This window comes from Alexandromys fortis, unplaced genomic scaffold, assembly GCF_014885135.2.
Source record: "Alexandromys fortis isolate MF-2015 unplaced genomic scaffold, M_Fortis_MF-2015_v1.1 scaffold_88, whole genome shotgun sequence".
Classification (NCBI taxonomy): Eukaryota; Metazoa; Chordata; class Mammalia; order Rodentia; family Cricetidae; genus Alexandromys; species Alexandromys fortis.
The window spans coordinates 6285202-6300600 of record NW_026067961.1 but is presented as its reverse complement, the minus strand read 5'-3'; the positions used below and the strand labels follow the sequence as shown (position 1 = coordinate 6300600).

Below are 15399 nucleotides of genomic sequence, written 5' to 3'. Positions count from 1 at the left end.
TATTTACTGTTTTTGTATGTGTGTGCGCGCACATACACGCGCACACACTTGTGCACTGTAACTTGTGGAATCGTAAATGCAGGTCCTCAGATTTGGTGGCAAATGCCTTTATCAGCTAAACCTTGCCTGCCCAGAAACCTAACCTGCTTCCCTTTCTCCTCTCCAACAGACACACAGACCTTGCCGAGGGAAGGCAGAACCTCTCCATCCCTCCTGCCCTCCAACTGCCTGGCGACGGACTCCTCCTTCGCAGGGAGGACCTTGCAGCTCCCCAGTGTGGTGCGTTGGAATGGACTTCGGACCTTGGCCTCTTGGGATGCAAAGGTAGACTCTCCTGGTTCCCATGATCCTCTGGGAAGTGAAGGCTGGCCAGTTGGGGGTTGCCACTTCGGGTCCTTAGACTTACTTCTCTCACAGGGTTGTGCCCCAGTAGCTCATATACCTGTACCATAGATGAAAAGGGGCCGCACAGAAACACTCATGCATTTTAACCTTGACTTTGCCATCAGACTTATTTCTTACACCCCTCTGGGTCTTGGTTTCTTCAAAGATGTTGATACAATTGACCTTGAAGAGTCCTTCCAGTGATTCCCAACGATGTGACCATTCGGGTACAACAGTGGTAGATACCTCAGGTGATAGATACCCTTACCCCCTCCAATATCAAAATGTTGGGTCACTCTAAACTTCACCATGGGGATGACAGGCCTTTGTGTACACACTGCTCTGCCCTGAGTTTGTTTGTGAGATGAGCTTAGCCAGGGAATAACCCATCAAGGCTGTCTCCAGCCTAGGCTAGACCTTCCTTAGGGTATCTTTGATCAGGGCATGAAAAGAGCACCTTGCCTATGGCAAGTCACAAAGAGTGTCTGTGGTCGCACTCACAGGTATTTGCCTGCGGGTAGTGAACACAGAAGTTTCCCGGGGCATGTTGGTTGTTAGCAGCATTCTCAAGAGAACCAGTTCCGCAATATCCGGGTGTTCACACAATTGATGGGCATAGTCTGGGGTAGAGGGGATCAAGACTTACTGGGGAGGGCAAGACTGGGGGCCACTCATCCTGTGTGTACCACACTAGAGTCAGCATTCCTGGCTTCTTCGCCTGTGTTCTCCTTCCCCATGGGCACTCTGAGTAAGATACAGGGTACTGCCTCTCCCTCTGTGGTCTGGACTTTTAAACCGGAGGTTAGGAAGCACTTGGAGAGCTGGGTACCTTGGTGTCCGCTGGGGTTTGCAAGGTCCCCAGAGCTACAAGCCTGCTTCATGTCAGGCTGTCATTCCTTGGGGACTAGCAGAAACCCTGAATGTAACCCAGGAACTTGCAAATCAGATGCAAATGTAGCGTTTGGTTGCTAAAGTGGTGGGAACTCTTCTTCCTGGTGTTTAGTGCAATCATGCTCCAGGATTCGGTCGTCGGTACTCAAGGTGTGTTGCCGCTGTTCTCCTGCCCCTGAGTAGCGTAGGGATGTTTAGACTATTGCCTGAGAAAGGCAGTGTGGCAAGTTCACTGCTCCAAAGTCTCCTTGGGGTCTGGTGCTAGCATCTTGACTTTCTTTATTAAAAAAAAAAAGATTAATTTTTAAATTTTATTTTATGTGTATGGGTGTGTACCTGCCTATATGTCTATGCACCATGTGGGTGCCTGGTGCCCTCTGAAGTCAGAGAGGGTCAAATGCCCTGTGACTGGAGTTACAGGTGACTGTGAACTGCCATGTGGGTGCTGGGAATCAACCCTATGTTGTCCTCTGCAAGAGCAACAAATGCTCTTAGCTGTTGAGCCATTTCTCCAGCCCTGCCTGTGGACTCCATGGCCTTCCACGGCTCTCCGGGCTTGCCTCTGCTTCCTGGGAGGATTGAAGCCCCACTGCAAGGCCTTCCAGTGCCCTGCCACTGGGCGGCTGCTATGGTACTTGCAGAGCCCCCGTTAGGGCTAATGTGAGCCAGTTCTCTTCTTTTTGTTTTCTTCTTTCTCCGGGCAAAACATGCCCATTAATTTTTCCCTTTCCGAAGTTTCCACTCATAGTTGACTCCCAGGGGCCATGCCAGCTGGGATTTGCAACCCAGCACAGTGTATGGGCCCAACAGGTCCAGTGGGACTCCCGCATCCTGGCATCGGCTGTCTCCGGCTGTGATAATGAAGCTTGGGAACTCAGAAGGCTCAGAGAGGGGATGTCAAGCATGGATCCCTGCTCACTGACTCAATCCTTTCCAGTGACGACCTTGACCACGGACTGGGGTCTGTCGTGGCAGAGATGCCTCGCCAGGGTGTATGCCGGGTAGAAGTCTGTGCTTTCTGTGGTCCACAGACCCCCAGCCAGGTTCAGGCTTAGATTTTCCCCCATTCTGAAGGTTCTGCAGAAGATCGAGTTGAATGTGCGGGAAGTCCCTGCTGTCAGAAGTGACAGTAAACAGATGCAGAAAGACAAACATGGCGGACCTTGGGCTAAGTGGAAATAGGGTGAGGTTATGAGAAGAGAGCGAGGGCATGGTAGGGTGGGGTGTTCAAGGCCAGACTCTGAGGAAGTGACAGCAGAGATTAAAGATGTGATGTGGACAGCTACCTGAAGAGCAGGCAGGGAGATATTTCAGAAAGAGACCCACAGGTGACTTCAAGGTCCTCGGCTGGGAGTAACTAACTCCATTTGGCAACTAGACCATGTGGCTGGGTAGATGGGGAGGGCCGGGATGTGTGGCGTTCTGTGTGCCAGGGGACAGGTGGTGGGGTGTCCCTGGGGAGATACGGCCATCTGACTTACTTTAAAAGACAGCTGAGGGTGTCCTGGGGACTGTACATCACGGGGGCGGCGAGAGAAGATGCCGTGAGTCAGGGGAACAGCGGCCGCAGCCACTGGAGCGGGAAGATGACGGCTGGGGTGAGGAGTAGAATCTGTGTGTGCTCGGAGGCTTAGCTATGTGTGGAACAGGAGGAGTAAGGAAAGTCCCCTGGATGCCTGGAACATTCTGAGCTCCCCCTCCCCACCCCCTGTGCACCTGCGCCTCCCTACTCCCATGTCCCACAGATCTCAGTGGAAGCGCCATCTTGGAGTTGCGCTGACTATCGGGAATGTTGCCGTCATTGTCCTTCTGCTCTGAGGCTGCATCGCATAGTCAATTTGGACCTTTCCACCCTGGTTTCCGTGCAGAGTTTGAGTGTCCTTTGGGTTTTCCTCCCTGCGGCTTTAAATGTGCCCTGTGTCCCCCAGAGTTGACCTTCTGCCCTTTCCTGGTTGTACAGATCCTCAGATGAGCACTTCTAAGGGCTAAAAAAAAAAAAAAAAATGGGTTAGCTAAGACTGTCATATGTACCGGGCCAGCTTGGCCTCCACCCGGCTCCCTGGCAGAGATCCTAACATCCTTTCCCCATACCAAGGTGTGAATTGCTGCAGGCATCCTGGGAGACTTGAACCCAGACCCTGTCCCTGTTTCTGGGATCTCTGACGCAAGACTTCCCTCCCCTGTATCCTGGCATTACCTGCGTGGGCCAGGTTGGCGACAGCTCTCCTGGCTGGGATGCTGTAATGATGAGGCCACCCCCGAGGTCCTGTCAGGTTCTGTCTGTGCCTCTCTGGATGCTGCCTTGTAGCCCTGTAACAAGCCAAAGGTCCGGCTGGCGTGAGTGGAAAGCTGTCACTGCTGGCTGCCAGGCCCCATGAGCACTTAACTGGTGCTGGCAACGTATCCCCAGCCATATGGGCCAGCTCAGCCCTCAGGAAGGCTCCGGAGGCTTCACCTCCAGGGGGAGTGGCAGGAAGGGCAGGCTGGTGACATCTTGCGGGGGGCATAAGGGGTGTCCCAAGTGGGAAGCAATATGTGGCCCAGCAGCTCAGCCCTCCAGGAAGCTCTGGAGGCCTGACCTCCAGGGAGAGTGAGGGAATGAGCAGAAGGGCAGGCTGGTGCCCGCAGGGGCTGATGGGGATATCCCAGGCCCACAGCTGGTGCTTCTGTCTGACTCTGAGGGGGGCATGAGCTAATCATCCTGGGTGCGTCTGCTTGCCTTAGAGGAGGGTGTATCTGGGTGGGCAGGCCTGTGTCTCTGCATGAGTGGGAGGTTTCTCTGCCTCCTGCCTCCATGGTCTGCACTAGATCCATGACCTTCACTTCTAACTGGACTGGACAGTTCTAATGGCATCCTCCGGGGCTTTGATCTGATGGGAGGCTGGCAGCTCTAGAGCATGCCGCAGTGCGGGATGCAGAAGGGTGGGGTTGGAGAGGGAAGTGCCGGGGAAGGGAAGTAGGGTAGCCTGTGTCTCCGCAGCCCCCTGGGTTTTGTGGTGGTCTGGGGGATCCCCTTGGCGTGAGTGGGTGTGTGACGGGGAGATGATCCAGGGAAGAGTCACTGGTCTTACTGTGTCCATTCTGGATAAGAATGCTCTCTGGTGATGCCGCTACTCACAGACAGCCCTCTGCCTCAGTTTCCCTGTGTCTTCCGCCTTCCAGTGGAGACTCTCTGGATCCCGTTTAGCATGGGTCCAAGGGAAAATGATGGCCCTGGAGGGTCGTTCCCTTACGTAACATGGTGCTTCCAAGGGTGGAATGACCGTCAGGAAATTGGCAACTCTGCCTCACCATGGTCCTGAGGCTTCTGAGCGTCCACAGTGACATGTCAGTACTGGCAAGAAGCAATGCCCTGGGTGTTACATATGAGAGGAGTCCGAGGCCAGCCCTGTGAATTCCTCCCTTTTCCTTTAGACCTTCAAGGCTCTCCTGTCCTACCAGCTTCCTCTCGCTTTGCATTTGTTTATGAGTGTGTGTGTGTGTGCGCGCGTGCAAACATATATGCCTGCTGCAAAGAGGATGGTTTGCAGGAGTCAGTCTTCTCCTTCCCCTGTGTGGGTCCCAGGGATCGAACTCAGGTCATCGGGCTTGGCTTTAAGCACCTTTACCTGCTGTGTTATCTTTCTAGCCCCTTTTTCGTCTTTTTTTGAGATAGGGTCTCATTATACAGCCCAGGCTGGCCTCCAGCTTGACGTCTTCCTACCTCTCAACTTCCAGTGTCTCAGATCACAGACATGACATCATGCTGGCCCCTTGTCCTATTTTATTTTGGAATCTACGCAGGAATAGCCCTGGTGCAGGCGAAAGTCCTTAAGTATAGGGGTGTGGGTACCAACTGGAGGCTCCACCCGGGCACTTCCAACCCATCTTCCAGGTCGTTGGTCAGCTGCCCACGGTTCACAGCCTGTTTGCTCCCATAAGGCTTAGTAGAGGTCTCCATTCACTGTTCTTTTCACTTTGGTTCCTTGGACTCCTTCAGGAATGGGAGTTCTCTTCTGACCTTAGCCTTGCAGCCTAGTGTTGGGAACAGATGGTAATCCAAGGTGGGTGATTGGGGGAGAACACACATTACCTTCTCCAGAAATGCTAATTGGGAAAAGCAATTAAAAGCAACTTTTTTCCCTTAGTAATCTGTATTGAGAGCTGGTAATGAAGTCTCGGGCCGTTGTGACTTAGGATTTCAGCTTCACCGACTCAAGTCGGAACAATCCGAGCCCAGGAGTTTGCTAGCAGCTGAGCTGGGCCTGGGCAGCAGCAGCTACGAGTCCGGATGTTGCCTCTCGTCACCAGTGGCCCACCCTGCCCTACTCCCTGGGCAGAGAGGAGCAGTCCCAGCCAGGAAGGGCTCAGTCCTCCGTGGCATAGGTCAGGAGACCAAGATCTGGAGTGCACGTGAGTGAAATGGGCCTAGGAACAGGGCTGTAGTGGAAGCCATTAAAGGTGGGATCACAGAAAGTCACCAGGAGGAAGTGGGTGCCAAAGAGACAGGCCTGACCTCTGACCTCTGCTCATGCTCCTCTTTTCATTCATCCATTTACTCTTGTTAAGCCATAGTTCAGATCCCCCGTTAAGGAAGTGAACGAAGAGGTCAAGAATTCCTGTCCTCTTGAAGCTTTCGTTTGGTGGGGGGAAACAAAGGACCGGGAGGTAGAGGAAGCAAACGGATGTTGGCCGTGGCAACAAAAGCTAAAGGGAAAACCAAAGCCGCCTTGGAGGCTGGAAGAAAGGGGGTGGGGGAAGTGGCTGATGTGTCCCTTTAGGTGTGGCTTCTGGAGAAAGGGTCACTGAGATAGAGACAGAGAGGAGGTGAGGAAGTCATCCATGCTAATTAATATCTGGGGGAAGAGCCCTTGTGTCAGAAGGAACAGTAACTCTGAGGTCCCTGAGGGGAGAGCCTGTCCCCACTCTGCCTGTTGGAGGACGGTCAGAGGCCTGTGCACCTAGCGTGCATGAAGAGTCTACGCATTTTGTAGGTGGTAGTGAGAGTTCTGTTTCGTTCTCGGTTTCCCGAGTGAAACTGGACTCTTTCTGAAGCGTTCCGAAGGACAGGCTCTGATCAGACACCGCCTGCTCTTTATTAAGACGCAAGCTCCGACTCCTCCTTCTCTCGTGGTCCCCTGGGAAACGAACCTCTCACCCAGCATGCACTTTCATCTGGGAGCGGACGCAGGTGTGTGTGGGAAGGGGTCTGTCTGGGCCCCCTCCTAGCTCCAGCCTCCCAGGAAGCAGTTTGCAAACAGGGTCTTGTCACTTTAACAGCCCCCTGGCCGGCTCTCCCAGCCTGCTCTATCTGAAGCCCGAGTGCATGTTGTTCTAGGACCGATCCGCTTTAGCTAATTAATAATCTGACAGGAGACACCCAGGGGATTAGCTGCTGAGCTGAGCTCCACCAAGCCCTGGCAAACGAGCCCTGTACTCCTTGGGGAACATGGAGGTGACTTTGAGGGGTACAGGCAGAGGGGACCCACCACAGGTGAGCAGTGGCCTAGGGCAGTATAGGAATGACCATTGAAAGGGGTTGGGACAGTCAGTTAAAGAGTCTCTTGAAGGGAGTCGGCTCTCCCAAGATGGGCAGAGATGGGTGGAGGCCTCCACTGCCCTTGTCATCCTGCCGTCCACCAGAACCCATCACCCCTGTCAGGTGTCCCTGCCGAATGGCCTGGATTGAGTTGCCAGAGTTAGCCCATTGAGATATAGGGCCACAGTGAAATTTGAAGTTCAGATAAACGGCAAATCATTTTTAGCATAAGTATGTTCCGTGTGATATTTGGGATATACTTATACTAAAAGATTGTTCACTGTGTGGTAGACATTCGTGTTTCCATGGCCTCCTCTTTTCTCAGACATCCTGCCTGGAGAGGACCGGAAGCTCTGGGGCTTCTCGCTAAGGGAAGCCTAGGGAGCCACCAAAAAGAAGTGGCACTCTCTGGGAAGCTGTCTGTGGACTTTGCAAGCAGGTGGGGCTGGAGTCACTGTGACTCCCACTGCCTTTGTCCAGGGAGAGGAGGTTGGAGGCAAAAGTCACCACCTGCCCAAGTCTCTCATCCTGTGATTGGGTCCCGGTGCTCCTTGGATGTGTGGGTGCATCTATGACCCCTGGGCTGAGGACAGTGTCTGGTGGCCACTTCTCCCCGAAGGGGCAGGCTTCAGACTTCTGAGGTTAGGCCTGAGGTTCCTGTATTGTATTGATGCTATGGGCTCTGTTTTGAGCCCAAAGAGAGGTGGGCAAATATGGCTAAGTATGAAGGAGAGGCTAAGTTAGGGGCAAAAGCCAGCTGTGTAAGGCCACCTCCATGTTCCAAGCCCTGTGAGCACTGATAACCATCTTTGGGCCTCTGGATACCCATTCCCAAGGCACTAGAGCAGCCTTATGCCAGCTTTGGGAAGGGCAGACCATCCAGAGAGCTGGGCTGCCTAGAATGTCATTCTGGGTGCCAGAATTGAAAATCTTTATTGGAAGACTCGATGGGATCCTAATTGCTCCCTCTTGTGACCTCTGTCACCCTGGCTCTGTTCCCCGTGGTCAGGGAGCCCAGTGTAGTAAGAAGGGCCGGCCGCCAGCTGGTGGAAGTCCAGCTTCCAGCAGCCAAGGGGCCCGATGCCAGAAGGGCAGTGCCCGAGGTGGGAGATCTCTGGGCTGGGCTCTGTGCTGTAGGAGTTAACACCATCCTCACCCTCGAAGGGTTTCTCTCCCCAGCCCCCTGGGCAGCCTCCTCCCAGCCTTTCCCGGCAGGCACCACCAGCTTCAGAGTCTTGCGGTGGGAGCAGAAGGGGCTGGGGGGTGCCGAGCTGGTGGGAACCTCTTCCGCTTCCCGAGCTCTCAGCCTCTTCCCCAGCGTGCCCAGCGGTTTGGCCCTGGTTCTTGAGCCGTCTGCTGCCCGTGCTGCCTCTGACCGACATCGTTAGCGTGGGTATTTATATTTCATTAACGACATTAAGCCCAAATGGCATTAAAAGCAAAGCTGGTGATAAATAGCTTATTAATAAACAGGGAGTGCTCCGTGCTGCCTGGCCTCTGCCAACCCCAGTGTTAACCCTTGCTGCCCTAGATAAATAGGCTTCACCCCAAAGATCATTCTCCAAAAGATGGGGCCAGGGAGGTCCAGTCACATGACCACCTTCCATCTGGTTATGCTCAGGTCCATGTGTCTTGGAGCCCTTGCAGGCCAGCTCTGGGTCACTGGGGTTCACATAGACTGTCCAGACACAGTTTCCAATCAAATCTCCCCTGCCCTTCTCACTCATCTCGATTCGAGGGATAAAGAGTTTAGGAAAGGTGTCTTTCTAGGCTACTAACCAGTCGCCCCCCCCATTTCCCGAAAACCCAATGCGAGGGAAAGTCTTCTGTAGAATGTTTAGAATCCTGGTGCCTGTGAGAGGAGCAGCTGCCCCAGCGGTGTCGGCCCAACTAGCATAGTCTGCACACTGTGAGCAGGCCTCTTACTGAGCATGTGTGGCAACTCCCATCATGCCAGGGGGCATCCCATTCAGCTCCAGTTTCCAGTGAGAAAAACAGCATGCTTTGCCAATCGGAGCTGGCTCCATGGCGGAAGTGATTGCCTAGCATGCATGAAGTTCTGGGTTCGGTTCCCAGCAACTTGGAACCAAGTGTGGTGCGTGGCTGTGCCATCCCAGCCCTTGAAAGGTAGAAGCAGGTGGATTCTAAGTTCAAGGTCATCCTCTGCTACATAGCTAGTTCAAGGCCAGCCCAGGATACCAGAGACCGTCTCAAAATAATAAAAATGACAAACAAAAATGGAATAGTGCCCAGGGTAGCACAGTGACATCACCAGCTGAGGCTCTTATCACACAACTGCGGGGGTCCTTGTTTGGTCCACCCTCTCCAGAGACAAGACTTGTCATGGAGGGACCATTCCTGGCTCCTGAACCTTACCGATGCCAGGACTTCTCTCTCTTAACTAAGGCCCCTGTCTTTGTGTAACTTTGCCTTTACTGAGCTCCCTGCCTTTGGGACCTGCTGCTCTGTCAGTGTGGCACTCCTGTGTAGGGACACATGCCTGCAGAAAGGCTAGGGGTGCTTCGAGGGCAGGTCAGCATCCTCCTGCAAGTCGGTGCCATCTCTGTCCACAAGAGCCTTCCTGGAGGGAGGACCAGCTAGGCCTCCTTTGTTTGGGGTTTAAGTTAGCAAACCACGAGTGTAGGGTCCTTCTTAACATCTCTGAACAGTAGGGGCAGACCCCCCCACACACACAGACTCCAGCCTCCTGGCAAAATCAACTGAAAGTAAGAAAAGAACTTAGAGCCCCCCTGAGAAGCTCTCGGCCCTCCCCCAGAAACAAGATTCTTGTCATGGGCCTGCCCATTTGTGATTGTTTTGTTCACACCTGGTTGGAGTGGAAATGGGGTTTTCTTAAGTCTTCCAGTGTAGGGAGGAAAAAAGGAAAGAGTAGAAGCAGCTTCCACGTGCTCCCACCCAGAGGATAGGGTAGAGGTCACATCCCCGCCTGCATCTGGTTCCATCCAGTGAACACTCGGGGAAGACAGGCAGTATGCTAATAAGCCAGACATCTGCTCTCTGCCAGGGGCCTGACTCCCATCTCCTTCTTGAGCAGGGAAAGAAGGAAGCAACAGCCATGAGGCTTCCAGCCAAAGAGGGTCTCACTTCCCACCTCTATCCCCAGGGAATGACCGGTGGGAGTAGGCAGGGACCCCTGCCGCCACCGCGGCCGCTTGGGAGACGTGGTTCACCCGTTTCTCCTGTTAAGTCATGGCTATGAGGGTCGTGGCTTTCGCAGCATGGCTCAGTGGCTTGGTGAACGGCACAGCAAAGCTCCCTCACTATGTTCGGTGTTAGCTGAGCCAGGCGCCTACATTCTAGGCACCATCGGAGAACCCAGGACAGGAGCCAAGTGGTCACGGATAAAGGGGACGATCGTTTGAGGACTGGCCACTCTGCGTTGTAATGCAGGCCGGTGTGTGGCTGTCCCTTCGCCACACTTGGCTCTGTTGCCCTTCTCTGTGAAATGGGCACACGGGTAGCATAGCCGCAGAATGTGTTCTCTGAGATGCCTGTGGCACGGGGCTTCACACTCACAAGACACCGAACGAGGAGTGGTTGCTGCCTCTGTCTCTGGGCCCACCTCACCATCATTCAACTCCACAACACCCAGGCCTAGGCTATGGCAGATCCTAGACTAGCCCCTGGAGTCCCCAAGCTGTGGAGTTGGCTCACCCCCTGAGTTGCATCAACTTACACGAGAGACGAGAACACTCATTCCCCTCCTCCCTCTACAGCATTGCCTTCCCAAGGGCAGCTTCCACTCTCTCGTCGGTTCCACCGTCAGTATAGGCCCCCCCATGTTTCCCAAGGACAGGGACTGGGCAGGGATTTAGGGGTGCGGTGTCTGGTGTGAAGTTGTCTTGTTTCAGGGAAATGGCATAACCTACAGGTGGCCTCCCTGCCACGCCATTTCCTTAAGGATTGTTGAACATTTATATCTGCTGGGGGTGGGTGGGGATTATACAGGAAAAGGCAGGGGGATACCTATTTCCATCTGTGGCTCCCCAGAGCCACTCAGCTATAAGTGACTCAACAGAAAAACCCGTTCTTATAGCGAGGAAGAGAGACCCAGGATTGAGAGATAATACTGTGGATGAATGGCTCCGTGGCCCAAGAGCTGGGTCTGTGGCTTTGATACATGGGCCTTCAAGTGAGTCAAGGCCATGCCATACCTTTTTCTTACTCCATCACGTTCAAGGGTAATAGAAATACCTCACTTTCCCCTGAGGCTTAGGGTGTCTAACAAGAGGTCAGCTTTGGTGGACTGGGGTGTAGATAGGCAGAAGAGGTCCTAAGACAGAACTGGCATTCTCTTAGGGTCAAGACAATTTTGACTCTGTATCTGCCTCCAGAAACAGGCACTGCCAACCTGCCTGTTGAATGTGATTCAGCCGCAGGTGAAGCAGCCACCGTGAAGGCCTTTGAGATGGGGAAGGCAGGAGGGGTCCTGTGTCTTCCTTTCTGGAATCTTCTCTTAACTTTCAGTTTCTTTTTGCAACTGTTTTCTTTTTTCCTTGGGGTCTAATTAAAGACTTGGAGCCATTTACAGCCTGTGGTTGGCTTTTTATGTGAAGCTTTGGCAATTACCTTCTGCCCTAAAATAAGTTTCGGTGGAACAGGGATAGGATTTTTCTTATTGGCTAAGTTCTCACTTTAATTTCATTGCATGTATTCGTGTGTGTGTGCATGTGTTAGTGTGTGTGTGCGCATGCGTGTGTGCATGTATTAGTGTATGTGTATTAGCATATGTGTGCATGGTATGTATATTAGTGTGTATGTGTGCATGTGTTTAGTGTGTGTGTGCATGGTTAGTGTGATTTTGTTTGTGTGTATGTGTGTGCATATGAATGACAGAGGCTCCTGACACCTTCCCCACTGTCCCTTCCCAGTTCCTGCCTTCCTGCCTTCTTGTCACCTATCCCCATCTCATGTCCCTTGGCCTCGGCCTCGGCCTGGACAGTGGGAACAGTATGTCCTAAGCCTTGCTCTGCCTCAGGGAACTCTCTGTTGACTCTGCCCCAGTTTCTTCACTTGTGAGCGGGGCAGGGGTGGGCATGCCTGAGGCTTCTCTTCTCTTTGTAAGCATATGTCTTGCCACAGCTCAGCGGGGTGGGAGGAAGCCACCAGCACCAGCCCTGCACCATCCAGCCTCACTCTGCCTCTTGAGTGACACGTGGTCGAGTTTCCAAAGCTCACCCTTTTCCTCCTCGATTTGCCTCGCCATTGTATGAACAGGTGCAGTCACCCCGCGTCATAGCCAGGCCCCATAAGCCAGAGATAATTAGTGACTTTTCTGTTGTCACTTGCTTAGAGGGGGCAGAGCCTTGGGATCCAAACCCAGGCCCTGAGGCTTTAGGTCAGCCAGAGACGAGGAAGTCAGAAATGGGCAAACTCTGTTTTCTTAGGGTAATGGGGACAGCTTTGGAGAGTCAGTTTCCTAGTCCCATCAAGCAGCTATGTGAGGTTTCTTTCTGTTAAGCCAAAGCAAGTGGTGACCTGCCAAAAATATCCAGGTCATAGTAGGCTCTGATTGCTGTATTGCAGGTTGAAGGTTAGGCAGCTCATTCTTTGAATAGATCTAGAAACTTCTTAGATGACTTTTAGAGAGTTGGAGTATCAGTATCTTATAGAGTGGTGGGTGGATGGGTGGATGGATGGGTGGGTAGATGGGTGGGTGGATGGATGGGTGGGTGGATGGATGGGTGGGTGGATGGATGGACGGACGGACGGGTGGGTAGATGGATGGGTGGATGGATGGATGGATGGATGGATGGATGGATGGATGGGTGGTGGATGGAGAGATGGGTGGGTGGGTGGATGAGTGGATGGGTGGATGGATGGATGGATGGATGGATGGGTGGTGGATGGAGAGATGGGTGGGTGGGTGCGTAGGATGGATGGGTAGGTGGGTGGAGGATGGGGCGTGTGCCCGAGTCTGTTATGTCCTGGAGTTCAGGGGAGGTAGGCAGTGGATAGGTGTACACATCCACCCAGGAGGATATGGCTTGCCTGTGTGCCAAGCAGCTGTTTAAATAAGAGCTATCAGGATGGATGGCTCTTGTTGGCTTCCCTGGACAGAATGAAGCATGTTCCCTTGTCATACCCACCCATAGTCTAAGAAATCTGGATACCAGAGACCTGACCCAGGACTCTACCTTGACTCTCTCTGATATGTCTGCCTCCCATTCAAAATAAAAATCCCTCTAAATTCTGGGCCGTGGACATGAGTAGGGATGGAATATGCTCTAAAAGCCAGAGTAGCTGTTTTTATGAGGTGGGAACAACTTCGTCTTATTTTGGGGACAAGGTGGGGGTGGGAGTCCCCCAGATCTAAGGTCTGAGGCAGTTAGAATCCTAGAGGACGAGAGTGCCCGAGTTTCCAAGGACTGATTAGATGGTATGCCAAGTGTATTAAATTTTGCAGACATTTTAACAGCAATATGCTAGATAGTTGGGTGTCCCCTGAGGCGCCTGGATTTTTTATATCCTTCACAGAAGGTCAGAACCCTCTTCTGCCTGCCTCTCCCCCTCCACCCTAAGCTCTCAGCTCTTCTCTCGCTCTCCCCCTCCCTTTGCTCAACAATTTTCCTTGCTTTTTGCTCTCTGCTTGTGGGGAACCTAAAGGGCAGCTCTGGTCCCTGACAGAGAAAACACTGGGTCCCTCCTGCCGTGCTGCTGGGGATGTTGGAGGTCTCCAGGGCTCAGGGGGGACATAGAGGGGACTTGACTTCTATTTTAGTGTCCCCTACCCCTTCTGTCCCCATTCCAGGGACTGTTGTGAGACCTGCTCCCTCCCTCCTCATTTTTATAGAAAAAAAGGCAGGAAAAGAATCCATCTGGCATATGAATAATTGAAATGCTCAACTCTCTTCCTGTGGTTGCTGTTTGTTCTCAGCTCCCCCTGGCCCCAGCCCATCCCCCTGAGCCCGGGACTCCGAGTGGAGGATGGTGGGCATTCTTTGGAGGGGCTCCGGTGAGGCTCGAGGCTCTCCTTAACCTAGAGACTTTCTCTGAATCAATGGACCTGAGTGGGCCGCTCGGATGCAGTTTCTTACTGCCAGGGGACAGCCAGCCCCTGGCCAAAGTCTCCCTAAATATCAGTCAAAGTCAAATGGCTCACTTGGCCCTTGAGCTTCAAAGAATAGTTTCCCTTGACCCAGACTGCTCCCAGCGTCCCCTGGGATTCTCTGGTGTATACCAGGTTCTTAATGTCCCACTGCCCTGGGGGCTCAGTGCACTCCAGAAGCTTTAGGGGCTCCTGTTTGGGGACCTTGGCCTCTGTCGCACTTACTGTGTGTTCTCTCAGCCCCTTGTTGAGAATATCAACTGGACATCTTGCTTAGAAGCCCCTGAGACCACGGTTTTATGGCTCAGCCATTCCCTCTGTAGCCTAGCCAGGATTCACCGGTTTCTCCACAGCTTTTCTCAGCCTTTGCAATGGTAAACCTGAAGATGGGAGTTTCTACAAGTTAGGAGAATGCACCTCAAGAAGTGGTGGGAGACTGGATCAGGGTTGGGGGACATCATGGGCTCAGGCATGCTTGGAGCAGGCTGCCTGTCTGCTCTATGGAGTTGGGGACCAGCTGTCAGGGTCGAGAAGTAACTGTTTCTTACAGACCATTTAGAGAGAAACAAAAGAACTTTGGTGTATTAATTCTAGGTGAAGACAGGCCCCGGATGGCAGCTTGGCCACTTAGTTCGTAGTTCACTGCAAGCCCACTTCTCCTGTGGCCTTCCCCTCCTGCCTTCCCGCCCCTCTCTCTCAGCTGTGGCTCCCTAGCCTCATCCTTGCTTTTTGCTTTGTGAAAAGCTGACACCTGCGTTGTGGGAAGTGTAATCGCGGGCTGTTTGAAGAGTTAATACTTTTGTTTGTCTGTTTGGGATGTAGCGTTTGTGTCCAAGATGAAGTATTGACTTGGAGCTGTGGGCCCTGTAGTTGTAAAGAGTTGGTAGGTAGGGGCTGGTGCAGATGCCACCACAGGGCAGTGAGGGGGACCCTTATTCCTGTACCTTCCGGGTTTTAGTACACTTTTTCTCAGAAGATAACCCTCCACCCCAAGGGAGAGAGTGCCTACAAACAGTAGCAGAACATTTTAGTGCTTTTCTGGGTTTTGGAAAAAACAACTAACTAACCAAACAAACAAAACAAACAAAATTGCACAGTGAGCAAAATATAATTCAGATGAAATTTAAATCAGGTTTGTTAATACATAGCTATAAAAGATTATATGTATATAATATATACATATATATTATATATATATATATATAAGTCGTTTGTAAAGACTCCTACACCTGTTATAAAAACTGCAAAATGTCTGGTATTCCAGGTCCTGGTACGAATAATTAGATATTTATATCCAATAAAACTGGTTTGATGGGGAAATCGTTTCCCTCTGTGTGGATTCTCAGCTAAGGGTGAGTTTCGGTGGTTGGGTTTGTGTCTTTTTTTTTTTTTTCTCCTGACAATAAAACCAGAGGTTTGGCACCAACAAATGTATTTCCCGTAAATATCTAAATCTCTTTTTTTTTCCCAGCTTGAGCTCTGCTCGACGGGTCCCATCATGCCAGCCTCCTCTCCTCTCCTCTCCTCTCCTCTCCTC

General features: G+C 52.3%; 1 protein-coding gene across 3 annotated transcripts in view; it reads left to right on the top strand.

The window, feature by feature from the left end:
* Casz1 (castor zinc finger 1) overlaps nt 1–15399 on the top strand; it is a 146633-nt gene that overhangs the window by 32229 nt on the left and 99005 nt on the right. For all 3 annotated transcript variants that reach the window (XM_050153382.1, XM_050153379.1, XM_050153380.1), the window contains exon 2: nt 170–324. The gene's annotated coding sequence lies outside the window, so the exon portion shown is untranslated. The remainder of the gene's footprint in view (nt 1–169; nt 325–15399) is intronic.